Source organism: Mytilus edulis, chromosome 11 (assembly GCF_963676685.1).
Source record: "Mytilus edulis chromosome 11, xbMytEdul2.2, whole genome shotgun sequence".
NCBI lineage: Eukaryota > Metazoa > Mollusca > Bivalvia > Mytilida > Mytilidae > Mytilus > Mytilus edulis.
In genome coordinates, this window is record NC_092354.1 from 64,012,899 (window position 1) to 64,023,788 (window position 10,890).

At 31.3% G+C, this 10,890-nt stretch overlaps 1 pseudogene; it reads left to right on the top strand.

The window, feature by feature from the left end:
* LOC139494478 (scavenger receptor cysteine-rich domain-containing protein DMBT1-like) overlaps positions 1-10,168 on the top strand; it is a 53,472-nt pseudogene extending 43,304 nt beyond the window's left edge.
* The last annotated feature ends 722 nt before the right edge of the window (positions 10,169-10,890 follow it).

The following is a 10,890-nucleotide window of genomic DNA, read 5'->3' on the forward strand; positions in this document are numbered from 1 at the left end:
GAAGAATGTTTGATAGAAAAACAAGTATAATTCATAGACGTTCTGTAGAGTTACAAACTAGAAGCAATTGTAGTTCAAATATGTTGAAGACTCATAAGTCAATTGCAAAATATTTCATGTTTCAGACATGAAGGAATCGTATAACCTCTGAAAAGAGAGTGTATGGGTACCTCAGCTGGAAAAACATATCCTGCTAAATAAAAACAAGATGTGGTGTGATTTCAAGTGAGACTGCTATCCACAAAAGTTCAAATGAAATAAATACAAGCAATTTTATGCAACGTTACTGACGTCAACAATGAGAAAAACTCCATGACGTAAAGTAGGCTATTATAGGTCCCGAATTGAAGAAATGTGAAACAATACAAACGAGAACAAGAGCAGCCTAATTTTTAAGAATGTTAAAAAGACAGGCATAAGTAAATGACAACCACTGAATTTTAAGCTCCCGACTGGTACACACAGAATGTGGTTGGGTTAAACATGTGTACGCATTAGCCATGCACATACACACATAAACATTGTCTCTTTGTTCGCTGAACATGAGTTCCATATACTTGTTATCTACAAAAACGTAGTCTTAATGTAAACTGTGCCTTGTGCATACAATTGCGCTCATATAACGGATCAGAAGTGTTCAAATTAAATATTGAAAATCAAGCATGAAAATTGTATTAAAGGCGTAAAAAAATTTACTATAGAATAAAATGATTCATTATTTCTGTTTGGATTAATAGTTGTTAGAAGTAATAAAATACCTGTACTGTAAAGTACTAGATTTTAATCTAACATAAAGCTATGAGACTTAATGTCAAACAACAACAGTACACTGAATCATGTTGTTTTAAATATGAAATGCACCAGATTGTATTTTTTTCCTTATTTGAGTGTGTCAAAAATAGAACTAATATTATGTGGTTTTAGGTCATATTCCCGTACGTTTACCATATGGTGGTGAAGGATATCTGGAGATCTACTATAATGGACGCTGGGGTTATGTCTGTCACAATTCCGGTCAATCCAAAAACAAGTTTAATTCTGTTTGCCGAAATCTTGGATATTCATCGTATGTTTTTTATATTAAGAGCATTTAACCAAACTTCACCACAATTATCATTGATGTATCTATTTTAAAAATGTGTCCGGTGACCCGGCCAACCAACCAGGATGGCCGCAATGGCTAAAAATAGAACATAAGGGTTACCTGCAGTTTTTGGCTCTTATAGCTGAAACCGAAGCATTAAAAGCAGATATAACATGGGGGTAAAATTGCTTATCTGTCCTGATATTGTCAGACGAATCGGACAACCCGTTGTTGGGTTGCTGCCCCAGAATTGGTAATTTTAAGGAAATTTTCCAGTTTTTAATTATTATCTTGAATATTATTATAGACAGAGATAAACTGTAAACAGCAACAATGTTCAGCAAAGTAAGATCCCATTTAGGAGTTATTGTCCTTTATAGTAAATTTTAACAATTTTTGGTAATGTTTTGTAATCTTACAAAAATCTTCTCCTCTGAAACTGCTCAGACAAAATTAACCAAACTTGGTCACAATCATTATAAGGGTGTTTAAAATGTGTCCGATTAACCTATCTGCCAAACAACATGGCCGACATAGCTAAATATAGTAAAAGGGGTAAAATACAGTTTTTGTCTTCTATCTCTAAAACTAGACCATTAAGAGCAAATTTGACTGAGAAACAAATGTTAATCAGAATAAGATATATTTGTCCTGAAATTGTCAGAGGAATGAAAAGAATTGTTGCTAGGTTGCTACACCTGAATTAGTAATTTGAAGGAAATTTTGTTGTGTTTGGCTATTATTTTGAATATAATTATGGATACAAATAATTAGTAACAGCAATAATGTTCAGCAAAGTAAGATCTACAAAATGCTAAACATGACCAAATAATCAATTGACCCCATTAGGAGTTATTGCCCTTTACAGTCAAATTTAACAATTTTTAGTAATTTTTTGTAATCTTTCACAAAGGAGTTCTCCTGAAACAGCTGAGACAAATTACCAACTTCGCCACAAATAAGCTTTAGGGTATTTAGTTTTTGAAATGTGTCCGATGACCCTGCCTGCTAACTAACATAGCAGACATGGCTAAAATAGAACATAGGGGGGAAATGCAGTTTTCACTTGTACCTCTGAAACTAGTGCAAAAGTTAAACGATTGCATTATTTCAGGCATCAATTGTGAATTAAAAAATCATATGAGACTGACTCTTTTGAGCCTCTAGTTGTTCAATGTCAAAAATTTATTCGATCTCTTTACATCAAAATTGTATGCATTATGTGAGGTACTTGACATTAACTAAAATTTCAAAGAAAATGCCTATTATGTATACGAAAAAGATAATTTAGATTATATTTGGTATTTTTAAAAGCATCCGAATATTCATGTCTTTATTTGATATTATGATAATGTATTGTGTTCCATGTGAAAATGAATGTACATTGTATGATAAAATACGAGTTCAAGAAAATAATGTCTATCAGATTTCTTAGCATCCGCATACGATTAGTTGTATTGATATTTGTTTTAATTACTTTCAGTGCTCGTTCCGTATATAGTAGAAACGGCAATTCCCATGCTGCTCTAGTGACAAATTTACAATGTCCTGGGAGTTATTATTATTCTTCTTCTGGGAGTTATTATTACTATTCCTCCTCCAATGGTATAGATGACTGCACTGGTGACAGATTAGGATACAACACTTATTGTAACGACAAACTCTATATTGAATGTGGTACGTATACACCTCTCTTGAACAAGGTACATTATTTGCGTAGACTTGATTCATTTTCATACACTAGACTTTTTTTCAGTTTAATTTTGTTATTGTATTTAATTCCTATTTCATTTAGTTCACTTTTTGTAAAAGTTGAATTGCATGATCGGTTCCTCAGTGAAGAAAAATCGCAAGCGCTTTTATGGTACCATCTACTTTTTGTTCCTATTTAATTATAGTTCTAAAGTATGATTTGGAAAAGATGGAAATGCATACTATAAATTATGGTAATAGTACAATTCATGAGTATTTTAACCTCTGGAAAACATAAAACTATACCCATACAGACTTTAAGTTCACAAATGGTTGCATTTAAAATATGCAATGGAATTTTCAATTGGCGAAACAAATGAATCAAGTAATGTTCTTGTCAGAAATATTAAACATAGGTAATACCAAACATGTTGAATACCATTAATTTGGCTCGTTTAATTTTATCTAAATTTTGACAAAATATTAACTTTGCCTATTTGACAAAACTATAAAAAAAAACACGAACCATAAAATTAATCGGAAACTTTCATTGAATTTATAGCAGTTTGACACACACTTATTTTAATCATTGCGAAGCTTTATAATTCCTACATAGAGTGATGCGTATCTTCAGCTGATTTTAACAGAGTTATCTCCCTGTAGTGTACCACCTTACATTTCTGTTTTCTGTTTCAGATTCTGTAACAACTGAGGAAACGGCCACAGTACCCTTTAAGACGGGTAGGTTTATCAAACAAAAAACAAACTCAAATTATTCTGACAATTTCATAAATACATGAAATATCGTTGATGTGGTCATTTTCTGTTACGTATGTAACTTTGAAAACTCACTAATAACACTAGGATTATGTTCCCTACAATGTAGCTAAGAAGTTACATAATACAACTTTTTAGAATTTTGAATTGAATATTTCAGATCTCGTAATTGATTTGGCCATTGGTTCATTTTGATACGAGCGCAGATTATGAGTTGTATGGTGACAAATATATCGTCTGGCATACAAAGTCATACGCTTGGTATGTTTTATACCTTTTCAACAGTTGGATATGTTAATAACAAATTATAATTATCAATTTTGATTGGCACTGAACTGGTTTTTATTTAATTTAAAAAAAATATGATAATAATTATGATGGACACTACAATTGTTATTAGGGTATTGCATTTCATTATGATAATTATTATCATTTACATTCTTTAGTATTTCCGGTTTCTAATAACTCAAATATCAAACTTAAGCTTTAGCTTTGATTTATCTTAATTAGGATGTCAGTCAGTAACGTCTTCTCCTGCTGATGTTATTTTCGTTGTTGATGAAGTGTAGGCAATGATAACTTTGACAGAACAAGAGCATCCATTGTTGACACTATCCGTCATCTTGATATCAGAAATGATTTTATAAGAATCGGAGTCATGACCTTTGACGATAATAGCCGAACAGTTTTTAATCTTAACAATTACCCAGGTGATTCTAACAGCATGGTGAATCGCGTTATGTCAATGCCATACTCCTCTGGTGGAACCGATATTGCAGATGCACTTTCCCATGCATGCAGTAATATGTTTACCAGCTTCAACGGAGACAGGTTAAACGCCACAAATTACCTTGTGTTGTTAACAGATGGACAATCACAGGCCCAACAAGAGGCTGACCGATGTAAAGCCTCGGGAACTAAAATTATAAGTGTTGGAATCGGTGATAGTATTAATGAACAAGTGTTAAGAAATCTTGCCTACAATTACGACTATTATCTAAGTACAAACTATTCCGATATTGCTGGTTTCCTCCCCAAGCTGGTAACTACAGCTGTTAATTGTGGAGGTTTAGGTACATATCAGTATTTGATTTTCAATGAATGTTTTATTAAAACTCTGTACGCCTATACACATGTAATGGAAAAATCAATAGTTTTTATATTTGTGTTAAAAAGATGTTCAATGCTATACAATAGAGAAGCAAGCTCCAATATAACGTTTCATAATTCAACGCTGTGATTTTCATGATTTACTAGAGAATTACTTAAAAGACTAACAATTTAAAGCTATTTAATCTACTTTAAAATAAATCAAATTTCTATTCTTGTAAACGTAAAGAATCTACTGATAAATGTGGCTTCACATTTATCGAATATGAGTTAGATATCCATGTTTAAAAAATGTATATCGCCTCTAACATGACAAAATGTTTAAATGTAGAACATTTAGAATGTCCATGGATTTTTTCTGCAATTAAAATCGATTTTGTTATGATTCAAAATGGTACAAACAAAGAAAAACTATGTTGTGTTTTTGTCTCTATGCACTTGATTGGGCAATACTTATTTCACGTAATAATCAAATGCTTAATTTCCAATTTAAAAAGGTACCACACAGACTTATTAATAGCACAGTACTAATAAAATCGGAATGTTTGATTATATAATATGGTACCCTATCATAATCACAGAAATGAGAGTAAGACATTTAATTTACATATTGTGTTATCCTACTTGGTATTTGTCGCATTTTTATTTAAAACATGATATCTAAAAACCCAAAATAAGGATGAAAAAATTCCCTCAAACGTAAAGTCAACTTCGTCGTACAAATGAAAACTATTGATATGATGTATTTAATATTTAGCAGCCTCTGTTTGAAAACAAAATACAGATTTTATTTATTTATAAAAATATAACTAAAGAAATAAGTCTACATATTTATTATCGTTTTCATCAGAATCAACCAATGCCAAACACATCACTGTAAACTGTCAGCACAGTAGCTGGTATGTCAAGGTCCATCTTCCGCCAATGGAACAACAGTATTCCGACTTTAAAGAGACTGATATCTATCTTGGGTCCCACAGTTGTACAGGAACTAGATCCGGTGATTACCTCATTTTCAATGAAGATTATACAACATGTGGAACAAATAAAATTGTAAGTAGTGCGTTGATAAACATGACGTTTTAATTCGGAAGAACCATATCCTAACTTGTTTGTGTTATCGAACATTCAGATGATTAATAAGCGGGCATTTGTCTCATTGGATCATACACTATATCTTTTATATATCAGATAGCAAAAAGGGTAATAATTCAGTTGTTAAATGGGCGTATTTCGTTGAGAAATATACCAGTTAAGAAACAAGCATATTACAAAAGCAATTGTTATCCCTTACTACAGTCAAAATTAAATGAATATTTTTTTTATTTTTTGAGATAAGTTTGATATATATAAACATTTTTTTGCTGAATCTAGAAACAGGAGGATCGTTTGTCAAATTGTTTAACTGGTCTGGTTTTTATATATATATATATTACCTGTAGGCGCCCCATATATTGATCGGTACGCTATCGATGTAGATGCTTTTGTAACAAATGAATCATTGTACACACATATATAGCACTTTATTTGTCATTTAAAGTCATACAAGGATCTTGTTGACTAGATTTTTGTCCAATATAAATTGAGCAATTGTTTCATTTTTTGTGTGTGTGGAACGCCATCATCAGTTAAAACATGGTTGTCATAATCAAAAAGAAAATGTGGTATGATTGCCAATGAGAATCTAGAAATTAACAAATATTAGTCACCGCACGACCTTCAACAATGAACAAAGCCCATACAGTATAGTCAGTTATAAAAGGCCCCGACATGACAAATGTTAGACAATTTCAACGAGAAAACTAATTTATGTACACAAAATTTACATGTTTGTTTTTGTTTTTGTTTTTTTTTTTTTTTTTGGGGGGGGGGTATATAGAAGGAATCTTAAATGAATCATTGTTCTTCAGTAGGAATGCTCCATAGACAATAACGTGATTAAAGAATTGGTTTTTAATGATTTGGCTCAAGCAATTAAATTTTTTATAAAAAAAAAGATATGTCTGATTTTTTATCCACACATATTACCCTTGAAAGGACTAGACGTTTTAGATATCTGTTTGTTTGTGTGACAAAATAAATCGTTGTGATGCATACCAAGTTGTTTAAGTAACATTGTTTTTTTTGTTTTTTTTTTTTTTTATCAGCTTTTATAAAAACAAATGTGTTTTGCATTTATAATCTATTTGGCATGAAAAAAAGTGCACAAACACTTAAAAGTCTTCTTACCAATTCAGCAATGAGGGTAATAACTAAAAGTTTCTAATTTTAACATTTTAATAAATTCGACAAGTTACTATTTTTGTACAAAAGTTCAAAATAATGACCTTTTTTAACAATATTTTTGTGTTATTTTCATAATGCAAATGGTCATTTTGATAAGACTTTAATATAATTTGTAATCAATTTAGAAAAAAATTATAATGTTCCTCTAACAAACTTGTTGTATTTCACAGGCATCTTCAAATGGGGTTATCTATACAAACACACTTGTTTACGCTGTGCACGATCCAAACCAGCCCTACATTGTCCATGAGTACAGGTTCCGGGTGAGTGTAGAATGTGACATGTCAAAGCAGGAATCAGGAGAAAATAACATCAACAACAACCATGGCAATTTAGAACAACAGACAATTTCTGGTGTAGGACATTTTGTCGTTCAACTGAAGTTCTTTAGTGATTCAAACTTCCAACACGAATTCAATGGATTCCCCCCATCCTACATGGTTGGTCAGAATGTGTACGTCAAGGCAACTACACCAATCCATGATTATAATGTGAAAATGAGGTTATCAGATTGCTACACAAAGCCAAGTAAATCAGCAAGTGATTCGTACATCTACTATCTAATACAAAATGGGTAAGATTCATTACAGGGACTTTTTAATCAGAAATTGGAAAGATTTATAATATCTACTATTTAATTAAAAATGGGTAAGATTCATTACATTAATTTTTTAATCAGAAATTGGTTAAAATTATAACAATGACTATTTAAACTCATTAAACACAAATGGGTAAGATTTGTTTCATGAACTGTTTATTTAGTAATGGGTAAGATTCATTACATGGACTTTTTTTAGGAGTGTGTGCGATTTATATCATTAACTATTGAACATGTTAAATAAGTTACTATTTAATCAGAAACTGGAATTGGTAATAGTTATTGCATAAACTGTTTACTAGTAATTGGAATGGATACAATCTATGAAAACATCCTATAGCTACTGAAACATGTTTTTAAACATTGCCAGGTACAATGTATTCATAATCCTCGAGTTTTACCTATGAAGTGTCATTTAAACATCTTTTCATAATTTTATTACATATTATTTTAAAAATAACATGGTTGAAAATCCAATTAAATCCTTGTTATAATTTCTTGGTTTTTAAGAGAAAAAAAGTGCCAATGTAAAATGTACAACAAATCTAGAGAGACTCACGTCCCGCCAAATTTTGTCAAGGGCTCATATCTCTAAACTAAGCACATGGACATTTCATTTTTTTCTGCTGTTTACGTTCCATTATTCTTACAATTTCAATTTATTACAGTATTTTCGAATAGTTTGTATATTTAAACAGGATAGCAAACATCTTAAACGTAGAAATGCCACTCTGAAAATTATTTAAACTTTGATTCGTTTATGTCTTTTAACAACAATTTTTAGATAAAAGAAGATGTGGTATGAGTGCCAATGAGACAACTCCATCTAAGTCACAATTTGTAAAAGAAAAAACATTAAAGGTCAAAGTACGGCATGCATGTATGCCTTACAAAATGTATTTGTAAATAAATAAAATCTACCATAATATCTGTGCTTTGACAGATGTCCTGCGGCACCTAGTGCTGTTGTCACCACTAAGTCTACACATGAAACGAGATTCCACTTCCAGGATTTCGAGTACGCCTTTCATCCTGATTCAATGTATGTTCATTGCAATGCCACGTTTTGTCAAAGTAATGATTACTCACGTGACTGTGAGCCTCGTTGTAGTAACAGGAAGCGAGTCGGGAGTATAGATCAAGATGATGAACCTATTGAAGGCGTTGGACCAATTGGTTATGCTGAAGATGAAGCTACAGTTTTTTTTCAAAAAGGCAAGTTGGTTAAGGAAATTTGAAAATATTAAAAAAGGCAAGGTAAACTATCAACTAAGAAACAGATGTTTAAATTTCTTAAATTGATTAAGAAAAAAATCAAAGTGACAAATAAAAAACGTCTTACGAACAAAGAACTTGGTTCATAGAAAAAATAAGCATCAATAAAGTAACGATTCGGGGATAAAGCCATTTATTTTAAATGAAATTTTTTTTTTAAATTTCGTTCGTCTAAAACGCATTCTTGATTTACCTTCATTGGGGTTTTCAGACCTAAACATTAAAAACCATGGATGATTATACGCATTCAAAGTTATTACCCATATAACTAAATTCAGATACTGTAATAGCGTAGCGAAATTGTCCAAGGACGTAGAAACTTTTTGATAATTTCCTTATGTATCCATGGGGATGTTGAATTTAAATTGATGTGTTAAAACTATAAATAATTCAGAAGTCATTTAGATCACATTTGTCCAAAAGGTTTTTATTAAACTAACAAACTTGCATTGGTTTCAAATATCGTTCTTCGCAAATTAGCACATTAAAAAGTAAAATCACAAAATTACTGAACTCCGAGGAAATTTCAAAACGGAAAGTCCCTTATCAAATGGCAAAATCAAAAGATAAAACGCATTAAACGAATGGACAACAACTGTCATATTCCTGATTTGGAATAGGCATTTTCTCTTGTAGGAAATAGTAGATTGAACCTAGTTTAATAGCACTAAACCTCTCACTTGTATGACAGTCGTATCACATTCCATTATAATGACAACGATGCGTGATCAAAACAGACATAATAGGGAAAAATTGTCAAAATACGGGAACAGCAGTCATCACCGTGTCACATTCTCAATTAGAACAAAAACAAGCTAATATTTAACATAATAGCACAAAGAATATATCAAATCTAACAACCATGTTCATTGCTTATTTTTTTTGTACCGGTATTTCATTTATGTTAATAAAGCACAGCGTGATTTTTTTTACATTATAATTATCACGAGAATTATTCTCCAATATCGGAACAAACATATTTGTTGAAGACTGAAATCAATGCATATGTTTTCTTTCAAAACATTACAGGTTCAGAGGCGTTAAATGCAGGAAAGAAACCGGAAGTAGAAAACAAGGGAAACAAGCCTTTGTACATCGTTGGAGTTGTCGTTGTAGCAGTGGCAATGGTTGCCATTTTGGTTGTGATGTCGATATATTTCAGATCAAAGAGGCGACAAAATGGACAGTCTAAAATTGTGTAAATAAATATCTTGTGACTCATGAACTCTATTGTTTTAACTGAAATATGAACAAAAATTGCTATAATGAATAATTGTATTTTATATCTGATGATGATGTTTAATTTGTGTTTGAAGTTCTTAATAAAATAGGTTTTGTTACTTTTGTCTCGATGTATATATATTTGAAGAATATATACTTAAACTGAAATGTTTTGACAAAACATAATATAAAGTCGTTAAAACATTCTTTAAAAGGATATCTCTAAATTCGAAATATTTGCATCTAGTATTATTGGGTGTCATTAATAAACAAAACTTTGAATTTTTGAATAAAACTAAGGCTTTTCTACCTGAGGAATAGATTACCTTTAAGTTAGCTGTATTTGGCAAAACTTTCAGGAATTTTTGGTTCTCAATGCTCTTCAACTTCGTACTTTATTTGGCCTTTTATAACATTTTTGATTCGAGCGTCACTGATGAGTCTTTTGTAGACGAAACGCGCGTCTGGTGTAAATATTAAATTTTATTCCTGGTATCTATGATGAGTTATTTACAGTTATGGAATTGTATTGCAATTAAAAAAAAAAAACATGCATATCTTTTTCAGTGGCTTTTAAAGAACTGCCTTCCTTCCTTCTTTTGTGGTAAAATAAAAATACAATGTCAATAGTGTAAAAGGAATTGTTCATCCTTTCGACGCACCAGTTCTTACTTAATTTGGCTTCGTTGTGTTATAGTATTAATGAATGGGTGTTTTTATAATGGCCCTGTTATATGTCCAAGGTCTGTTATAATGGTCGAGGAAGTCTGTAATGTTGCCTAAGGCCATTACAGACATCCGAGGCCATTATTACTGACCGAGGACATATAACAGAGCCATTATAAAA